The sequence below is a fragment of the Chelon labrosus genome (assembly GCF_963514085.1).
Source record: "Chelon labrosus genome assembly, chromosome: 20".
NCBI lineage: Eukaryota > Metazoa > Chordata > Actinopteri > Mugiliformes > Mugilidae > Chelon > Chelon labrosus.
Genome location: NC_140353.1, coordinates 7,230,960 through 7,252,443, shown reverse-complemented (window position 1 = coordinate 7,252,443; position 21,484 = coordinate 7,230,960). Strand labels below are relative to the sequence as shown.

General features: G+C 46.7%; 1 protein-coding gene across 1 annotated transcript in view; it reads left to right on the top strand.

Moving 5' to 3' along the window:
- The first annotated feature begins 1,924 nt into the window (after positions 1-1,924).
- Positions 1,925-21,484, top strand: part of fndc3ba (fibronectin type III domain containing 3Ba) — a 98,097-nt gene continuing 78,537 nt past the window's right edge. The window contains exon 1 of the mRNA XM_084569283.1: positions 1,925-2,248. The gene's annotated coding sequence lies outside the window, so the exon portion shown is untranslated. The remainder of the gene's footprint in view (positions 2,249-21,484) is intronic.

The following is a 21,484-nucleotide window of genomic DNA, read 5'->3' as shown; positions in this document are numbered from 1 at the left end:
AACCTAACTCACTCATAATCTGCTACATGTCGACTAAAGTTGCGCAAATATATATTTTTTTCTGTTTTCTTTCTTTAAAAAATGATTAAATAAATAAAATAAAAGACCTCTGCGAGCAGGGTGACACGGGTCGGGCCTAACATGAACCGGTTTATTCTGAATTCAAACATGCTTTTTATTTGCTTAAGAGTTCACCCAAGTTTTTGGCCTGACATGACCACTCAGGACACGACAGCTACTAGATTTATCACCTCTCGCATGCCTCAGTTTTGTGTGAACACCAAGACAAAAGACCAAGACCTCTGTTCAGACGGGCAAGCCACTGCACTGTAAATTCTAACGTGGTATTTAATCAAATAAATAGTTTTTTTTGGCAGCTAGTTTTCGACACTTAGAGGTTTGGGATCGAAAAACCACAGTACGTTTTGTTTCGTTCATGCTATGAGGAAAAAAATGACAAATTTAAGAGAGAGGGAACTCTTTCAATATAAACTGACTCCTCGGGGTAACGTAAGGGGCATGAGACGTGCGAATGGATCTCTGTCCTCTGACTGTTCTCCCAGAAGATTGGGGTCCAGAGTCTCTGCATCTCCAGCCCATCCCCACTTGTTTTATATCAGAAAATCTAAAATGTATTTGATTTAATCAAGTGAACCTGAATAGCTGAGTGAGAAGAAGTAAATCTGAAGCTGTGGTGAATAGTTGATTTAAGCACCTAGTAAATTAAATTAAGTTAAAAAACTTAATAAGTTGGTGTTAGTTGTACTATATATTCAAGTAGTAGTTTAACTGAACAGTTTGGCTCTAATTAACCATGTTAAATTAGCTTTAGTTTTGTTTGAGGCAATGAGTTTGCATTTTTTTTAAGTAAAGTCAGCTTAATAGATTTTAAGTGTCAGAATGAATCTATAACCCACGGTTTAGAAACGGATTAAATATATATTAATATTAAGATATTAAATTCTGCATTAAATAGTTTAGAATGGACTAAATATCACCCTCAGTTGTTGTGTTTGACTGGAATGACTCTGCAGACTTCTTGATCGCTTAAGGCAGGGGTTTTCAAAGCGGGGGCCGCGGACCCCTGGGGGGCCGCCAGGGGGCGCTAGGGCGGCCTCAGACAATTGGAGATAAGATAAGAAAAAAAATTGCAAATCTGTGTAGACCTGGCGGTTTGCACCATTGACATATATACATAGACGCCTAATTGAACGCTGCTGCCTACTGGAGCGGCGTGCCTACAGGGCGGCCATCTTGGAACAGGGCCACTCGCTCCTACAGTGCATTACATCTATGGAGGAATGGGGTTTCTACACAATAAAAGTGATCATAAATCGCTCAGTTGAAGTCTGGCATCTTTTCTTTACAATCTTCTGTCAGAAGCTAGTCTGCTGATAACATTAAGTAGAATTTGTATTTGGGTAGTAAAACCATATTTTTTTATCATAGCTACATAGTGATGTTTTTAACAAATCAATACATTTGGAAATCGGTCCAAAATTCAGCGAATAATTCTACTTTGAGATTGAGGAGTACCTCTTTCCTACGTAGGTTCATGCCCCGCTGCCTCTGCTAGCCCTGTACCAAGATGGCGGCGCTTTAGGCACGTCCCTACACAGTCGATGCGGCGTCTATGTATATATGTCTATGGTTTGCGCCATTAATCAAGCTGCTCTGTCCCTCAAGCTAGGGTGTAGCTAGTGCAAAATGGACAGGTTTTTGACAAGAAAGAGACCGAAGGAACAGACCAACAGCCCTGCTGTGGAGGACACTGCTAACTAAGAACTCCTGGCCAACTAAAATCAGAAAATATGAGGCAGCACTTATGCTAAACTAATGTAATAGTTATTGAATAGTGAATAAAAGTAAGAAAAAAACATTCTAAAAGTTGACGTTTCTTTACATATTCTGTAGCATTGTCTGTGGGTTTGCAAAGGTGGTCCTCAACCAGAAGCTAATGCTGTTTAGGGGGCCTCGGCATGGAAAAGTTTGAGAACCCCTGGCTTAAGGTATAGGGATCAGCTCATTCCTCTGTTTTGCATTTCTCGGTGCGCTACAGTCGGCGGATTACGGTAGAGGAGAAAAAAAACGTAGGCGGGACCTCGACCTCCATGTGCGTCGCGTTTTGATTGACATGGCGGAGTCTCCCAGTACGCGTCGCGCCGCGCCAGCAGACAGGCAAGACCCGACCCTGGGAATAAAAAAACGCGCAGCTCCGTCTGTTTGAAGATTATTTTATTACAGCGAGGTGAGTACCCGTACGATTCTTTCAACATCGCGCACCGCGCCGAGAAGAACGGCAACCGAGGGCGGCGGAGTCGATGTTTGAAAAAGTTTTAGAAGTGCGTGCCTCTGTCTGTGAGTGTGTGTGTGTGTGTGTGTTGAGTTTGGAGAGCCGAGCGCTGACGCCGGCAGTCTGGGCTACTTGGCCAACGCAAAGGAAAAAGGAAAACTGCTTCACCGCTGCGGAGAGGGAGAGAGAGGGAGATAGAGGGGGTGAACTGAAACTTTCGGACCGATTTCCCCGTTTATTCTGAGGCAACAGAACGGCGGCGGTTGTCGCGCAAGTTTTCGGCACCAGTCGAGCGAATGCGTCGGTGTGTGCGCTTTTTTTTTTTTTTTTTTCTTCCATTTTTCTTATTTGGGGGGAGCCTGCTCTTTGTGGTCCCGATCTCTCAGCTTTCCCGAAAAGAATGTGTTTTTGTCTCCGAGGACTTCAGATGGAGTGAGTGCGCAACAGGAGAAAACCTCTCCGCCCTGGCTTATTCCCTAATAAATCGCAGTTGTTGTGTCGCGACGTGCACTTGTGTGTGAGAGTGTGGTGGTGGTGGTGGTGGTGGGGGAAATAGCCGCTTGTGTTGTTGCTGCGTAAAATCAGGAAATGAGCACTTTTATAGCTGGAAAATAACTTGGAGTGGAAGATGCTGAGGCAGTCAGATTTGACAGAGGGGGTTGCGAAATCATTGAATCGGCTCGGTAGGGGGGTACAACGCGCTGGATAGCTGTTGAGAAAACGGAGAAGGGGCAGTGTGATAGAGACTTTCCGCGGAGTTTGTGTGCGGTTGCAGAATGCAGTTAAAAAAAAGAAAAAAAAAAAAGAAAAAAGGGGGGCCTTTGGAGAAGAAAAAGTCCCAACTCCAGCATATCCTAGCATTCCTTCCAGCCAGTCTCTCCCTCTCTCTCTCTCTCTCTCTCTCTCTCTCTCTCTCTCTCCCCCCTCTCTCCCTCTCAGAAACGACTACGTGTCTGTTTGTGCAGGGAAGACAAATCCTCCTCAGCCTCTCTGATGCGGACGTGGAAAACCAAACATTGATCCCCAGCTGGAAATGATCGATAATGTGGCGTTAAAGGAAAACGCACAGATTTTCTTTAAAAAAAAAAAAGAACAACAACAACAAAAAAACTGCCTCCTATCACTTGAAGATGAGCTCTGATCGCTTAAAGATGCGCTCAGCTGCAGATGTGTTTGTTTTAATTACAGGTCAGGTCGGTTAATTGGCACGCTGTCGCCATTAGCGGTGGAGGAGGAGGGTGATAGGCGCGCATCCCTCTCCATCACGCTGGCTTGGCTGGCTGCGCGGCTCTGGATCCACCGGGCACGTTGGAGAATATAGGCTAGAGGGGTGAAAGAAGAAGAAGGGACGGGGGGGATGAAATAACACATCACATACACGCTTACTTTTTTCATGGGAGAGGAGACGGAGAAATCCGATCCCAAATACATGACGTCAGATGACATTCCTTTGGTGAAAGGCTGATGTGGCCATGCAGATTTTTTTTTTCTGTAAAAAAAAACTGATATCCCACTTTTTTTTCCTTTTCTTTTTTTGTTTAGGAGGGTGAATAGGGTTGGCTTCCAGCTGGAAAGGTGTGTTTAGGTTTGGAGAGGAGAGGAATTTTGCCTGTGGTGCATGAATGAGCAATTTATTTCCAGCAATGGGCAGCAAGGGGCTGCAGAGCTGTGACTTGATTTGCATATTTCAGAGAAACTTTTTCTTATATTTGCTTATTTATTTATTTATTTATTTTTTTTATGCAAGTAGCATCTCTCAGGTGATTCATTTTCTTCCTCAGATTTCCGTATTCGGTCACTCAGATTTCAAAAGTTAGCCTACTTAACTTCAGGAAGGCCCCGCTCTACGGCCTCAGGAAATTTCTTCGGTTTCAGCCGAGGCTGCTTATCCAAGTTTGTTGCATTTTGCATTCGAATATCGGCGACGGAGACAAAGGATCAGCGGTGAAGGCGGCTGACTACCTGTAGTTCCAGGTGCTGAGCTGGTCGCCTCTCTGTACCCGCATTCTACAAGTGAAGTTATTGTTTTTGTTTCTCACTGACCAAGTGCTGCACTCGTATCGCTCTCAACGCGAGCTGAGTGCACTGTTCTCTGAGAGTTAAGCCTCCCTGGCTTCGACGTTTACACTTAATAAGAATGTAAACCAAGCACATAGGCCGGCGTCTGAAAAGTTATGAAAGCCGTCTTGTGTTGCAAAAAGAGAAAAAAAAACAAAAAAAAAAACGGAGCCTGGCTGAAAGCTGCTTCTTGTAACATTTGTAAATGACAGCCTTTTTCTTTTGAGTTTTTACATTTTTTTTCCTCTTTAAATCTGCATTTAGCAGACCGTGCTGGGGGGTGAGGGGCTGAGGGGGGCTAAGAATAACCAGTGGATGTTCGACAGCTCCACGGAAGCGGCTCTCGAACTGATGCAACGGCGTGCAAGTCATATTTTTCCTCCTGGTTTTTCAGCTTGCCATTTACAACACGTCTCCCTTCTTTTCTGCGTGTTTTCTATTAAATGAGACGCAGTGGAAGTGCAGTGTTAGGGCTGGGGCAAGGTTGAAGGAGCGCGGCCATTGTTGCCTTTCACATGAACAGGCAGGAAAAAAAGGAGGGTTGGATAAAGCTTTATGTAAGTTAACAACCTGAGCTTTGTCACACAGTGTCCGTCGCAGTGATGGCTCGTCGCTGCCTTACGCATGGACGTCGTGTTAAACTCATTAATTTTCGTCCCATCTGCTCCTGTGTCAGCTGAAGAGAGCACCAAGGCCGATATGCCCCTCTCTAATATCCGGACGCTGGTTTATTCTAAGCACAATGAGGAAGTCATTCCCATGTTTCATAAGGGCTCGTGATGCCAAGAGGATCTGTTTCTGTCTAACCTCAGACATAATCTGGGCCCTCTGCTTTCCACCTTCTGGTTTTTGCTGCCGGCCCATTAAAACCTTCTGGTCGGAATGGGGTCAGGGAACGGGCAGGATGATGCTAGGCATTGTGGTGTGTGTGTGTGTGTGTGCGTGCTCGTGCGTCCGACCGGTAACCTAGAACATGTTATCCGGTGGGTAGTGTTACCGAGCAGTGCTTGTGTATCAGGGACAGAGGCCGGGGAGGCGATAGGGTTACGCAGACAAAACAAAGCTGGCCTGGAAAGAGTGTGTGAGCTTGTGAAAGAGATGCGAGGAAAAGGAGACTCGTGATAAACCTGTTGGCTGTTTTGTTTCCTGTTATGTCGGTCAACGTATATACCTGGTATACTTGTCCAGGTGGTTGACCATTTGATATCATGCAAATTCAATGTGGAGAGTTTTTTTTTTTTTTCAGATTTGCAACTCTTAATTTGAATATATTAAGATTTTTAAAGCCACTTTAGGCTGTGTTTTTATTTTTTTTGCAGACATTTTATGGACCAAACGTGTAATTATCCAGAAAATAATCATCAGATTAAAAGCAAATAATTGCAGCCCTAGTTGTGTGCAGTGCAGTGGTGATTTAGATAATGAAACAGGTGCGTGTGCCCTGGAAGCCTTACGAAATAATAAGTTCAGACGTGCTCGGCCTGCGCAAATTTGAATCTATCCGCCATTCATCATGTCGGCAAATAATCAGTAATAACTGCTATTAATACGCGCTGATTACGGCCCTTTAAAATTCTTCAGCTGGCCCTGATCAGGTGCCCATATTTGGACTATTCCTCCCTCCCAGTAAGCGGCGTGCCTTTGTACGGTGCTGCGATCTGTCTGCAGTTTTTGTGGAGCCCGCCGCACCAACTGCTTCTGCGAACGCGACAGGTGTGCTGCCGCCGCTGCAGCCGAGGCGCGGTTTCGGCCCGAGCTTCCACGGCGCGGTGATGAGAGGCTTGCTCGTTGGCGGGTTGGACGCTCCGCTTGCGAGGTCAAGGGGTCGACACCTGGAGAGCAGCAGCAGGAGGAGGAGGATCTCTGCGGCTTCTCCTCCCGCTGCCTCTCTGGTCCCTTGTTCTTGCGACGAACATGGCTTCCCGCTGTGGTCGAGCGGGCATGGCGTGTTTGCATTAAAACCGCCCCGCTGCTGTGGCGTGATGCATTGCAGGGGCTGCTCTGTTTTTTCGCCCGCAGTAAACAAAACTGACTTTCTGCTCCGTCTGACATGCACTTAAGTTGATTGTGCGGAATTGTCCGGGGCTACGTTGGGATGCGGTGCAGGTTTGAGTCAAGCTCTTGGGTTTGCTTCGTACAGAAAGCGCCTTGAATTCGCTCGAGTTGCGTTTAGCTGCAGCGCTTTTAATTAAAATCTGTTGAGGTTAAATTTAGGTCAGGACTAAACTCCGTGGGCGCCTCAGTGCTCACCGTGAAAAGGCTACAGGTGTAAAGCAGAAACGGTAAATAAACAACTTTGTCCCATTTAATGGCAGCAGCTGGTTATCTCCTGCCTGATGCTTTCACTTTCCATTTCCCAGCTTTTTTCCCTCTCTCCCTTCTCTCTCTCTCTCTCTCGCTCTCTCTCTCTCTCTCTTTCTCTCTCTCGCTCTCTGCTGGCTGTCTTTCTCCTGCATCCTCTCTCCGTCTGTTTCTCTCTCCCATACGAACCGCCGCTTTTTGTTGACGTATCCCAGCATCTCATGTTTGCTTGGCACAGAGCTGCAATGTTTACCCTCCTCCTCCTCCTCCTCCTCCTCCTCCTCCTCTCTTTCTCTCTGCCTCCCCTGCCTTCCTCCCTCCTTCCATGCCTCTCTCTTGCTCTCTCTCTCTCTCCAGAGCCGAGTCTCCCTCCTTTTTTCTTTTTTCTTTTTGCCTCCCTTGATAATTTCCTGCATTGTTGACAGTTGATTTAGAAGAAGATAAAAGAAGCCTTTCAACTTCTCTTTGCCCCCTCCGTCTCCCTCCCCCCATCTCCTTCCCCGTTGCCTTTTCCTTTTCCTCCCCACCTCTCTACTCTCGAAGCATAAAATAGAATCCCGGTCATTTTGGTTTTATGGCTTTCAGTCCGACCCAATCGGATTACTTGGACTAATGTGATTGGTCTGATAGATTATTACAGCTTCACAACAAGCAACTTAACAAATTTTGCATTTGTTAAACATAGTTTTTGGATAAATCAAGTATTTTTTTTTAGCTTACAAACTACTTTAATACAAAAGAAATATTGCATGTTTTCAGAGCCGCGTTGTCTTCAGATGTCTCGTTTTGTCCAGCCTAATATGGCATTTGCATTTCAATCTGAAGATGATTGTTTGTACGTTCGATTTTCCCACTTGGTGCATGACTTGACCAAAAACTTTCACTTCTGTTGAGTGGCAGCCGCTGCTCGTGACCTGGTGTCGGTTGCAAGGTTTTGACGGCAGCTACGCGGCTGCGGCAAAACAAACGGCGGCGGAGGTGGTGGATTAAAAAAAAAAAATGCGCGCAATCCAGAAATTAGGCCCGTCGGGATTGTCGTAAGGGTTTTGCCGACAGTGCCGCAGGTGGAGACCGGCTGGAGGGGACTCGGATGAGGTGTGTTGAACCGGGTCGTTCTGCCCTGCTTGCCCTGCCCTTTGCACAGTTCCTCCTGGGGGGGGGGTTTATGTGTGTGTATGGGTGTGTGTGCGTGGTCAGCTGGCCGAAAAGATGAAGCGCGCACCTGTACACACACACACACACACACACACACAGCCCTGAGTTAATGCACGAAACATACACACAAGCGCGGAGCTAACTTTACGTGCCTGTATTAGCATGCCAGGCGTGTTGGTGTTGCTGGTTGGCAGGCCCATGGAAAGTTCCGCCAGTCGTTAATGGCTGTTTTTATGCCTGACTGTGAGCATTTTGACTGTGCATCTCAAGTGTCTTGAGTCCTGGAACGGGATAACCGAGCCTGTTTCTGGTTATATTTCTGATTATACGGTACATTTCGTTGAATTGGAGCCGATATGTGCAAAGACTTTGACATCTTTTCTCCGAATTTCTCTGCTGCGCGCTCCGTCACGTGGCGGCAGTTGCGCTGGTCTAGAGTGGAGGGCTCTGCTGAAGGAGGAAGTAGGTGCTTTTTAATGCAAACCCACATTTTTTATTGCTTCTCCTTGTTAAACCACTCGCCCACCTCCTCCTCCTCCTCCTCCGCCGCCCTCTCCTTCTCTCAGCCCCTCCAGGCCCTGCAGACACACTTCCACCCCTCCTCTTCTTTGGCATGTCTTCCCCCGCCCGTCCCGTCTCCACATACCTGTCATTTCACCTTTTAATTGTGGCGAAATGCCGACGAACTTTTGATCGAGCGCTGATTTGTGACTTGTGCACAGCTGCAAGACAAGAAAATCAGACGCCGGCTAAACGTGCTAAGATTTTTCGATTTACCCAATCTTGTTGCAGACCCAGTTCCTTATTTTCCTTCACTTCTCCCCTCCTTGCCCTCAAGCCGGACCCCCCACAAATCACTAAAATATCCCAAACTCACATCCACCCACAGTCACACACACACACACACACACACACACACACACTCTCCTGAACTAGTGTGTGAAATCCTGAGGCTGATTGAGGAGGAGGAATGTGACCTTCTGACCCTGTGCTCAGGGGAGGGGTGTTGTAAGTGTGTGTGTGTGTGTGTGTGTGTGTTTGATGTTTGATTGTATGTACACTTTCCGTTGGCTTGCTATTCCTGGTTGCGTCTTCTCTCATTTTTCTCCAGAATCCAGTGTTCTTGTGGCGGCACGCTCGCTCTCAAACACACGTGCAAATTCATAAAAACAACAACAACTTTGTGTGTGTGTGTGTGTGTGTGTGCGAGAGAGAGAGAGTGTGTACATCTCTCAGACTCGGTTGTTGTCCCGTCTGTGAGAAGGGAGACGGGTTTCTCATGTAGGTGTGACTAAATGGTCTTTCTCTCTCAGCACCCTCACACACACACACACACACTACCCACTGAGCAGCCTTTTTCATGGCCCATAAAACTGGTGATCTAAATGTCTCTAGGTGGTTTGTCTGCGTCTACATGCTTGTCCACATGAAAATGGGAGTTTAAGCATCCGTGTTTGTGTGTGTGAGAGAGAGAGAGAGAGAGAGAGAGAGAAGGGTTGGGGTGGGGGGGTGGTGGCTGGGTGAGTAGAGTTCACTTCTTGACTTGGCATAGCCGTCTTAATTAAGACTCATGGCATCCAGCCTTGATGGAGCTCAGCATTAGTGGCAGAGACATGCTGTGTGTGCAGGCCCGGATGGCAGCAGGTCCGCTGGCAGTGAATGAGGGCTCATTGTCTGGACTCCGCGGTTGTCCTCCTTCGCTCCTCTTTACTGGCCGCTTGTAATGTGGAGCTGATTACAACGATTCTAAGGTCGCTGCGTGGAAATGCGCGGCACTGCGGAGGTCAAGTCGGATTTTTCACATCCTCGAATGTAAATGTCTCGACACTGTGATGTGTTTTTACTGGGGATGCACCGAAAAATTTCAGCCGAAAACCGAAAATGCACTTTTGGGCCCTTTTTCAGCTGAAAATTGCTGCGGGTGTTACTTGCATCATCATAACATACTTTTCGGCTGTGTTGTTTCGGCGATAAATTTCCAGCCGAAAAGTGCATTTTCGGTTTTCGGCCAAAAAATGTCAGACTTTTATCGCCGTAACAACACGTGCAAGCAACAAACGCATCAATTTTCAGCCGAAAATGGCCCGAAAGTGCATTTTCGGTTTTCGGCCGAAAATATTCGGAGCATCCTTAGTTTTTACTTGATTCATTTGACAGTTTAGTGCTTTGATCTTTCCTTGGAATGGAGCATCACTTAAACTGACAACAAAGAAAAGAAACTCTTGGTCTAAGTAGTTGCAAATTAACTGATGGATCGACAAAACCCTGATGCTCTCTTCAGAATACTTTCACAAACTTGCATGAGGCTTCGATAAAACCTTAAAAAGTTCCAAAAACTTGTTTCGGTTTCTTATATAAATGTACGTCATCTTCTGTCCCGTGCCAGAATTGCTAAAACCCTGTGTCTATATATAACTGGCATTCTCCTGCGTCCTGTAAAAAGCATTTTAGGCAGCATTGTTAACATTTTCCTCAGTCCATGTGTGTGCTGCAATCACTGTACGGCGTGTGTCTACGTCCTCATTCTTCATGTTTCATGTGTCTATGTGTCACATACTTACCATACGTACACAGATTGCATACTGTGTCCAGTGCATGATGCCTGAGTGATATTCTGTGGTAGTTTGGGTTTTGGGGTTTGACTCCATTTGTCTCTATGTTTATTGTGGATTGTGGAAGAGGCTTTTTTTAACTCGGTTCAGCCGCAACTCAAATTAAGCACTAAATATAAGGAATATGCATGTGAAACTGTTCTTCGCGAAGACCTACACAATGGGCACTCTTGAGTCCTGTGGTGTTTTGTTGTGGAGTCTGGGCTCAGCTTTGAGTTTACTGGCTGGAGTGCAAGACTGCAAGTATTGTGCGCCGCTCGCCGGGGCCATACAATGCATTATGTGTATGTGTGTTTGTATACGTGTGTGCCCATGCTTGTTTTTGTGCATCGGAGTTCAGACATGCCTGTGTGCGCAGTTGCTGCGTGTTTATATGTGTGTGCGCGCGCCCCTGTCGATGTGCGCAGTGAGGAGGAAGTGGCTGTGTTTGTTTAAACTAAGCACGCTCAGCCATGTGGGACAATTTAGCGGGAATGAGAGCCCCTGCGCACACCCCCCCCCTCATCCATGCACGCCCCTCACCCTTCCCCGAGCATGCAAACAGGCCGCTCTCCTCCCCCATCCTACCCCAAAACCTTCTGAATGGGCGGCTGTCTTTTGAAGGCTAAAGGGTTGTTTTGGAAAGCGGGGCCAGTAGTGTGGGGTGAGGATGGAGGGGTGGGAGGAAGAGGGGAAGAAGGAGGGCAGGGGAGCGCTGAGACGGGTCGAAGCTGAAAGTGGGGTGCAGGAGGAGCGCATGGGACGAGGGAGCGGAGGAAGTGGCGGGGAGGCGGTGGCAGGAGCGCTGGTGCGTAGAAATCGAAGTGTAACTAATGCTCATCGGCCGCTGGTCCTTTCTTGTGAAAAGCATGCAACCACGAAAGTCATACCCAACACACACTCATGTCCCTTATCTGAGCCGCCACTTAAAAGGGATCCAGCTCTGCAGGAAAAGCATCGTACGTACGCCTAAGGGCTGCATTACATGGAACCGAGTGCATTACGCAGCAATAAAGAAAAGACAGAGAGGCGGCAATGGGTGAGGACGTATAGAAGAGACATGAACGAGAGCGTGGAGCTAATGCAGACCTGGTGCTGCATAATGGCACCGTGGCACAATGCCGTCATGGGTTTGTTGGAAGCCCACGACTATTTCGTACCGGGTATTCATGAGGAAGAGAAAGCGAATGCCGGTCAAAGACAGGCTGCATAAACCTGAGTTCATTCATTCCTCATATCTCCATGGTGATAAGAGGTGGATGTGACTTTGTAATAACTTGCATTTCTGGAACCGGCACACCGGTTTTATAAATCTAAACTGTCTAGTCCGTTGCTAGATGTTCTGCTTTCTGTCTTTCTGTCTTCTTTATCAACCAGTTGTTTGTATTCCTTTGCGCTCCGCTATCTTTGACAAAGATTACGGGAAACACTTACTGTTTCCTACCAAGAAGCACACCTAAGGGCGTGCACGCGTCTACTGTGTGGCCAGTGGGTTAAAGATCAGCAGGGTTCACTGGTGCTTCGCTTGCAAAAATGAACCTTTAGGCTAAAGAACTAAGAATTCCCGACTCTCTAATAACCCTTGGTTGTAATGAGTAGAGACAACTCCAGTTAACCTTATCATTATTAGCAAGTTAGCCACGCAAAGCCAGCACCGAGACTCAGCCCACCTCAGCTTTTAGTCTCCCCGGCCCGTTGGACTCGCCTTCCAAGAGTGTGGCCGGACCTGAGCCTCGGAGATCCGAGGTGTTAGGAAGGGGTTTGCCTTGAGCTCTCCCGGGGCTCACTGCTCAATCCTCGGCCTCCTTTGGATCTGATGGAGGAAAAGTCTAAACTGTGCTGGTGCAGGAGGGAGGGAGAAAGGGAGGGAGCTAGGGATGGATGGGAGAGGGAAACGGACATGATGAGGAGGAGGAGATGGGGGGGGGGGGCAAAAGGAGAAGAAAAATCTGGAAGCACTGCCATCAAGAAGAGTGAGTCATGTTCATGCGCCTGTGGGAGAACGGCCACTTCCTCCATACTAAACAGCAACAGCGTGTTCCCAGGGCAGTCGGGCATATTCATACTGACGGGGATAATGAAGACGTTGGCAGTACCAATCATGACAGTGGTTGGTGCGTTACGGACAGTGATGAGGCTGATTAAGTCAATGAGAGATGATCAGTTTTTACCCACCCTTAGGACGTTGATGATGATGATGATGATGATGGTAAGGGTGGGTTTGTCTATAAACTCTTTTGTTGGGAGTGTGGTCATCCGTTTATATTCGGAGGCCACCGAACATGTGTAAGATGACGGAGTTAGAGGAAAAGAGTCTGGTGGTCCCGGTTGATGTCATTGAAGGAAACATTAGTGTCTCTGACCGGGATGAATGGCATCACAGTGTCACTTTGTCTCCGTGCGTCGGACCATTTGCATCGCCTCTGTTTATACCGGGACTCCCGATTTATTTATTTTTTCCCTCAGGAAATTATTTGCACTCATCTCCTCTCCTCTTGAGTTACGTCGTGGCTACGTGGCAAGCGTTGGACTGTCAGGGCCTCTGCTGCGGGTTTACTGCCTGTTGGCCCCCTGCCCAACCGCACGCACACACAAAATAACACACACACACACACACAGGGCCAGCTCACAGCCAGCTCACAGCTGCGCGAGGGAGGGCTCGCTGGCAGATGCGCACATCTGCTGGAGCTAGCGGTGGAGGCTACGCCGGCGAACGCACGACTCCCGGAGCGACGCGGAGCCGACTGTGAGACGCCCCGGCCTCCGCGAATAGCCGGGGAAAAAAGCGGAGAGCGCGTCTCAAACTCTTGGCTTGACTCTTAATTTGCCGGACTCATTCAATTTTCTCCCCCTCTGTGTCTCCTTCGCTCACACACAGACATTCTCTCTCTTTCTCTCTCTCTCTCTCTCTCTCTCTCACTGCCTGCTGTCTGTGCTATGACAGGCAGGACTAATGTTTGTTCTGCAGCAATAACACAATTAGGATTCCACACATTTCTTTCTCTCTTTCTCTCTCTACACCCACACAACCTCCAGCTCCCTTGTCCCACTTCCCCCAATCCCAATTTTGTCCTCTTTCCTCTCTCCTCTCCTCTGGCCTTGCCTCTTTCCTTCCCCTCCTCCTTTTTCCTCCTCCTTCTTCTTCGCCTCTTTCTTTCTTTTCATCCTGCCCTTCTCTCAGTTAACAGATTGCCGTCAGTTCCACCCTGCGCAGACAGGCAACAGATAATATTGATTCAATAACACCAGATTGCTTTGTTCTTCAGAAAACTACAGGGCTCTGTCAGTTCTGTGTGTGTGTGTGGGAGTACTATATTCCTGGCACAGTTCTCCTGCTCGGTCCACTGCTCTTCCGCTTTGGGTTTGATGGAGGTGATCTTCCACCGCGCACCAATTAACCTTTCGCTCTCTGTCTCATTCACAGACACACACACAAACACACACACACACACTCTCTCTCTGGCTGGAAGTACTCTCCCACAGCTCCTGACCTGAGTGTAAAATAGCCGTTTCCTCTTCATTTTGTTCCCAAGGAAAACCGATGCCTTTACCTGCCCCTCCCTCCCTCCTTCTCTTTCTCCCTCCATTCTCAACTTCTCTCCTCTCAGTCCCCCATTCTCCTCTTCTCTTTCTCTGCACTCCCTGTACTGTCTCTTCAGCCTTTCTTTCTTTCTCTCTGACCCTGTTTTGTGTTGAGGGTGTTGTCTTGACACATGTGTGTGTGTGCGCAGTTATGTAACTGTAGTCTCTCCCTGGGAATGGGCTCCTGGTTCTTTGAGATCAGCTTTTTGCTTCCTCCCGCCCAGTGCCTCTTCAGCAGCCTATAAGGGGAGCCAGTGCCTTCCCATCAGCCAGTGGGAGAGGGGAGCTGTGTTTTGACAGGGCGGTGGAATGCATGGGAGGCGGGGTCTTTCCAGGAAGTGGATGGCAAAGGAGCCAGATCCTGGAGTCTGTGGCCGAGCTACTTAGCAGCATTCTGAAAACGATTAAACATCCGTATTTGTGTTTGTTGTGGCGAAACGTGCAGATTCGAGCTGTTAGGGTTTAGGCTTTTGTTGTGTAAAACATATTGCGTTTGTCCTAAATGAGAGAGGGTTCTAACTAGAGCTTCCGTCTTGGGACCACTTTAAGAGAGGGGGCGGAAAGAGGGGGAGAGAGAGAGAGAGAGAGAGAGGCACAGGCTTGAAGTCACTGGGTCATCTGTTTCTTGCTCGTGTTCCTGGAAACCAGGCTTGATGAGAGGATTGGATGGATGAATGAGAGGATGACAGAGGAGAAAGGCTTTGCCCAGGGTGCTCATTTTGTGCGTCTGTGGAGGGCAGAGGATGGAGGGAGGAGGATGGGGGGGGGGGTTGCTGAGGCTGTCGTTTACCAGGCTGAGTCCTGACTTGTCCGTGCTCCGGCTGCTCTCGAAGATCTGCAGAATGCCTGGCATTCATAGGAAACAGGAAAAAACTGAGACAGCGGGACGGGGAGGGAAAATGAAAGAGAAAGAGTGGTTTTATTTAAAGAGGAGGAGGAGGAGGAGGAGGAGGAGGAGGAGGAATCCAGACAGCGATGTTTTTTTTTTTGTTTTTTTTTTCCTGCCACCTAATCTTGGATTGATTAAATGCAGTCTTGACAGTTCAACAGGAACATCAGCAGTGTTCCTGCATTTCGTAGCACAGTTGTTAGGATAGCTTCTCATCTGCCTCGAGTTATGTTCAAGATGCAGGCAGTGACCGCAGTGTAACCTTGGACACTTTTGTGCATTCTGCAAACTGGATGAATCCTCGACCTTGCGGGGAATGCGGGACGTGGCAGTGAAAAACTTTCTTGCAAAATTGTTGCAACGAGTTCGGCAGTAGTCAGACCCAGGAGAAAACAGCCTGTGGCAATGAAGTCCTTTAATGTCTCAGTTTGATTTTTTGCGTTTTACTTTGCGTTTGCGTTGATATGTTCGTCCTGTGCAGATACCCCCAGTCTGGCAGGCTTGCCTGGTGATGCAACAGATCGCCCTGCACCCAGACGATCGCTGTAGGTTTCCCTTGAAAAGAGCGCCCGCTAAATGCACAATAAACTTTAATAATAACAAAGTTTGGAAGTGTAATCAAAGATTCCTCTGAGATGTTTACATTCTTTCACCTCGTCTCGATGGGTCGGTGGCTGATTATTTCTGGGAAAGAGGGCTCTGTTTTAGCAGCCTCTGAGCATGCGGTGGCATTGAGGTAAACTGGCATGATTAAAAGTTCTAAAAGAGACTTGTTAAAAGTGAAATGAAAGCCAAGAGCAGCAGCCGGGTGGTTGAGGCTTTCCTTCGGCGTCAGATGTGGTTTGACGAGGTGCCGGATCTCATCTGTTTTGGGAGGGGGGGCAAAAAAAGGCTGCCCTAAAGGCTCCAGTTTAGGGAGTTTGTCGAGGAGCTTGTTCATACTTGGTTTGCAACTGGAACACGTGTGCGCGCTTGTATGCTCCCAGTGCATTCCACTCCACCCGTTCCGAGTTCTTCTTCTTCTCCGTGGATGACATATCATTACCGCAATTACAGGGCGAGAGGACTTCGGCTGCGCACACACACACACACACACACACACAGACACAAACACACAGAGGCGTGCACGCATAAAGGCAGCGCTCAAATGTATGCACACGCATATGCGAGCCAAATGCACGCAGGCAAATTGGAGAACAAGCCGAAACTCAAGCTGAATTTTGATTCTGGGACGTTTCTGGCGTCCATCTCTTTCAGCCCTCTCTCGCTTTCTCTCTCTCTCTCCCTCTCACACACACACACACACACTGTCTGCATATGTGCAGAAAGCTGCCGGCCAATGTGGGAACCAAAAGAGGTTCCATCTTTTATAAATCCCCTCTCTGTCCTTCCCAAGTGTGTGTGTGTCGGTGTGTGTGTGTGTGCGTTCACGTTCCCCTCATAGTAAGCACAAGCACAGCATTCCTTTTTGCCTCCCTCTCCACCCTTCTTTCTCTCCTCTCCCTCCCCCTCTCTCCTTTTCTGCGTCTCCCCCTCTTCCCTCCACCTCTCTCCTGGTAGAAAGGTACTAACTCAATGTGTGTGTGTGTGTGTGTGTGTGTGTTAGAAAGAGGGTGAGTGTGAGAGAGATAGAGAGCGCAGGTCTCTCCCGGACTGAATACCTTTTGTAAAAGGAGCTGGGGTTGAATGGGAGTGGTGTTGGTGGCAGTTTCCCACCATATTTAGAAGCTGCCCCCCCCCACCACTTTCTCCAAACAGACGCACACACACACACTTATCAAGGCATCTCTGTGTGTGTGTGTGTGTGTGTGTGTGTGCGCGCGCGCGCATTAAATGCCTGCACAGATTGAAATTGTCAGCCGATAAGACGGGTTTAAAGGGACCCGGATCATTCTCAGTCCTGCTCGCGGCGTTTCTCTGCGTTGTTTCGATTCTCCGTGCGTCCGTGTTCACTGAATAGTCATTCAGTCACTTCTGAGTACTGACACCTGAGAGCATTCCTCGCCGCTTAACACGCCCTGTGTGCGAGGAAGAGGATACCTGCGTCTCTCCTGTTCTCTCTGTTATCTTCCCTCTCCTTCTGTATCACATTTACGTGCGCATTACCAATCGCGTACGCCCCGTGCTATTTTTAAGGCCGCTAATGGTGCAATTCACTCCCCGTTCATAAAGGAAAGAAAAGACAAATGTTCTCATCGTATGTCGGACGCGGGATTCGCCCCCCCCCGGTTTGATCGCAAAGATCGATTCTGCAAATGTAGTTCCGCACTCCCGACCCTTAAGGCCACACAATTGCAGGAGAATAACATTGTTTAGGTATCAAATAAAGTCCAGTTTCAGTTCTCCTTCTTGTTTCTCTTTTTTGTTTGGTCTGTCACTAGTAGAATCCACCCAATGTGAAACTCCCATCCCAAACAGAAATACAGAAGTCAGGCTGCAGCTCACATGGACCTACAACTGAACTCTTAGTGTACTTAACCTTTCTGCAAAAAGAATATTGGTGTTTTTTTGAGCCAAATAGGAAAAAATAACACTGAATGTACTCAACATTAGTCATAAAAGTGACATTAATAGACATTTTGATGCATCTGTAGTTTAGATAAGTAGCTCACACAGTCCAGTTTCCTCCCTTGAATCATACAGTCCAGTGAAAACTAATACCTTTGTGGCCGGACCGTTTTTTTTTTTTTTTTTTTTTTTTTTTTTTTGCAAAAGGAATCAAGAAACCAAAATCACAACCAGATTAAAGTTTCTGCATTCCTCAAAGAATACCCATGTTCCCGGAAAAGTCAGTGTTGGGGACAAAGGGATTTAGACTTTTCTGTCTTATGGGAGGAAAGCCAAAACCTGTAGCTGATTACGGTTATCGCTTATTATCCGAGACGGCGAAACGGTGTCGTTCTTATCACGGTTTACTGTAAGGGGCCGCAATTAGGCTTCTCGTGGAGGCGCGATAGTGCCGACTGCGATTTGCTCACACAATAAGCGTCTCTGTTCAGTGTGTAGTTTATCCGTCGGTTTGCGCAGTTCTGTTGCGGCAGCGTGTTAACCTTTCGTAGCTCTACAGAAAATAATAAATGCTAAAACCGTTGTAGGCAAAGACGGATCAAACACGCGATTAAAGCGTGATGGCAATCAAATGCACACCGCGTTTGGTTTAGTTATTTACCGTCATAAAGATAAGATAGCATTTTCTTGCCAGTTTGCAACTCAGACACGCTCCACCCTTCTTGCAGACGGCTCTCACAGTTCAACCTTTCAGCTTTCATAGATTGATCCTCTGCCTGTCCCTTGATAATAGTGGTTTTGGGGATAGGAGGGCGGGGGGTATGTGGAGTGTGAGTTCTTCAGAAATCAATGCTTATCTCTTTATCTGACACATTCGCTTTTAAGGAAGTGTCTTGTCAGCCATGCACGAAGTATGTATCATCTCCCTCTGACAAGACTGACCAAAAGATAAGGGAATTTTAGAACAAATCACATGTCAGTCACATCCACCAGCGCCCTGTGCTCTAAAAGTTATATATACACATTTGTGATGAATTTAACGTCCGCATGACTGGGACTGAATTGTAGAAAAATAAAAAAATAAAAAACAACCAAAAACCTCAGTATCTCATGTTTCTTAATCATATCTAAGTATGCAAAAGGTCAGGAAGAGTTAGAACAATGGTCCTAGAGGCAAACTTTATGGAATAGTCAAAATGTTCATCTATGATTGGCTCTAAATCAACATTAGATGAAGCTTTCTGATTGAATATAACCTTTTTTTTTTTTTATTCTTATTGTTTTTCCTTCTTCCTTCTAAGAAGTCGTACACGCTGACATACCGTTTCAGCACTGCTCCGCACGGTGAATACGAGGACGCGGCTGACTTTGATCTCCCCGGCTGCAGGAATTAGAGAGGCAGTTTGTGCAGCAAAGTAGAAGGAATAAATATGTATGGCCAATTAGCTGATGTCGGTCTTATATCACCTGTGGCTGCTGCAGAAACCCCAGGCCGTCACCCAGATTTATTTTCTTCACGTCACAAACAAAAATAAAGTGGACATGCTCAGTCATTTTTTCACTTTTTATGAACGATTCCTTTGGTTAAAGAAGAGTTCAAGCCACCAATAGTCTCCTTTCTGCTAAATATGGTCAATTTTATTAGTACAGTCAAGTTTAAGAGCAAGGAACACCAGTCACAAGCGATATTGGCTCATGCCGAGGTTGCACAAAAGTGTGTTTGTGCGCGTGTTTGTATTTCTTCGGCTGTGGGAACGATGACAGGTAGAAAGAGGTGTGAAGCAGTCGACTGGAAGTAAGTCAGACAGTCTGTTAGGTGGTTGTGAAAGTCCATTATGCTTCATCGAGATGGCCCAACCGGAGTCACTGGCCATGTGTGTGAATGCTGACTGACTGTGTGAGTAATGACTATCATGTTATGAGGTCAGACCTGCCCGTAAATATCTGAGGTTTGTGTGTGTGTGTGTGTGTGTGTGTGTGTGTGTGCGCTTTTCACTCTATGCATCTTTTATGTTACAGAGGCAGTTTCCATGCTTACACAAGGCTTTCTGTCTAATGACAGAGACACGTGTACATGCACATTCGCGCTCTTTCACATAGACACACACAAACATTCATACACCCAGACAAGTAGCTGATTGTTTTCTGGATCCAACATGGAATTTTTCAATTTAACATTTTATCCCTGCTGGGAATCGACACCTTATTCCTCCCGCATTCCACGGGCGAACGGAAACCACTGAGCACGTGTGTGTGTGTGTGTGTGTGTCTGTGCAGCCGTGTACATGTGTGTGAGCATGGTGATGTCTGAAGCTGTCCACAGCAGCATCCATCTGGTAATGATTCCACTGGAAAACAAAGGCCATTATTCATTCATTAATGCATAAAATTTCCAAATTCATACATTATATCCGGTAGGAAACATGTGCAGCAGCTGCAAAACAACGTGCGTCTACATTTACTTCCCTAATGACTCGGCCTTAAAGGCGAACAGGCACAAAATCAAGTCATTTGTGAGGCAGTAGAGAAATAGATAACCTCTCTTTTCTCAAAGTTGCTTCTATACTATGCAATTTCACACATCAGTTCCCCCAAATTGTAGCAAAAGGTTGTGTTTAAGTTTGGAGGATGCCAACTCCGGGAAATTATATAACAAGACATCAGTAAGCTGAACACAAAGCTATTATATTTATCTACAAGCTGGCCTGTGATTACTTGAAAGGGGTAATTTGGCATTTTAGAAAATGTATTTGGGGACGTTTGAGGAAATGGATACCTTTCAAAGTTGAAACCATTGAAAGGACAAGTAGGAGAGGATTGATCTTTTTAAATTGGATACGTGTACGTGAATCTGCAGAATCAGTGGGCACGTTTCTAGTGTGAGTTGGGCCAATCACAAATGAACAGAATGTGTGGCAGCATGCCCTGACGTACCCTGTCAGGAAGCAAGCTAACACATGGTGTTTGTCAAGCAAATGCCTAAAACGAAAAAAAGTTGAGTAAGTGTAAACTGGAAACTTGAGAAGAAGTCCTATTGTAGTTTCTCAACTCCCAAGTTGCTAGTTGGCTGCTAACCCTAACCCTAACCCTAACCCATTAAGTCTTGGATATCCGCTAAAGCCCCGTCCACATTTGACTAGCTCGTCAATGCTGCTTTGTAGCTGACAGATGGTTGTACTTCCCAACCCAAATGATAGGAAATCTGCGTTTATCAAATGCTGCAAACCCAATATCAACATGGTAATTTTGGTGGTAGTGAACCAAAGATCATTGCTGGTGTTTCCTTGCGGTAATTGTTGGGGATACTCTGAGGTGATGGCCTCAGAGTGTCCATTGGTGGTGACCAATGGGATAGGCTCATTCAGTTGATTGACATGTGTCGCAAGCGCAAAGTTGAGGTTAGTTCAGCTCGGTTGGCAGCGCTTGAGGTTTTTCCTGGGTTGACAGAAGATTAGCTTAGCATAGCCTAAAAACGTAAAGCTGGAAAAACCGCTAACATAACCTACGGGATAAGCAATAGCAGAATCTTGTAAGAATTAAATATACGAGGTTGTCATGCTAAGCTAAAGGTTTTGTGGCTATAGTTTGATATTTAACAGAAAGATATCAAACGGCTCCCAGACAGTCATCTGAACAAGGCGCCCAAAAAGCACATTTAAAAGAAATTACAAAAAGCTTATTTTCTCATTCTGGCAGCATTTGAGAAGGGATCCGTAGCTTCAACTGGTAACAATGAAGGGATACAGATACTTGTTGGTGTTGAATGGTATAATCAGATGTTTCAATTTAGGGAAGATTGAAACAGAATTGCTTGGCTAGGAACATGTCGGTAGTTTTGCATAATGGAAACTTGATGGCTTATATTATGACGCTTACATTTTTCTTTTGGCCGCTTTTACTATGTGGACTTTCCAGTTTGAATTCCTCTCATTTTCAGCGCAGCAAAGACTTCCTGCCAGTACCATCACCCAACGCCAGTCCTCGATTAAAATCACACAAACACTGCGCAGTATTGGAATCTCTTGTCCGAGACGATGTAAATATAATGAATTTCTTCAGGAAATGAGAGGTTATTTTAAGAACATGGGGTTATTGGGAGAGAGGTCT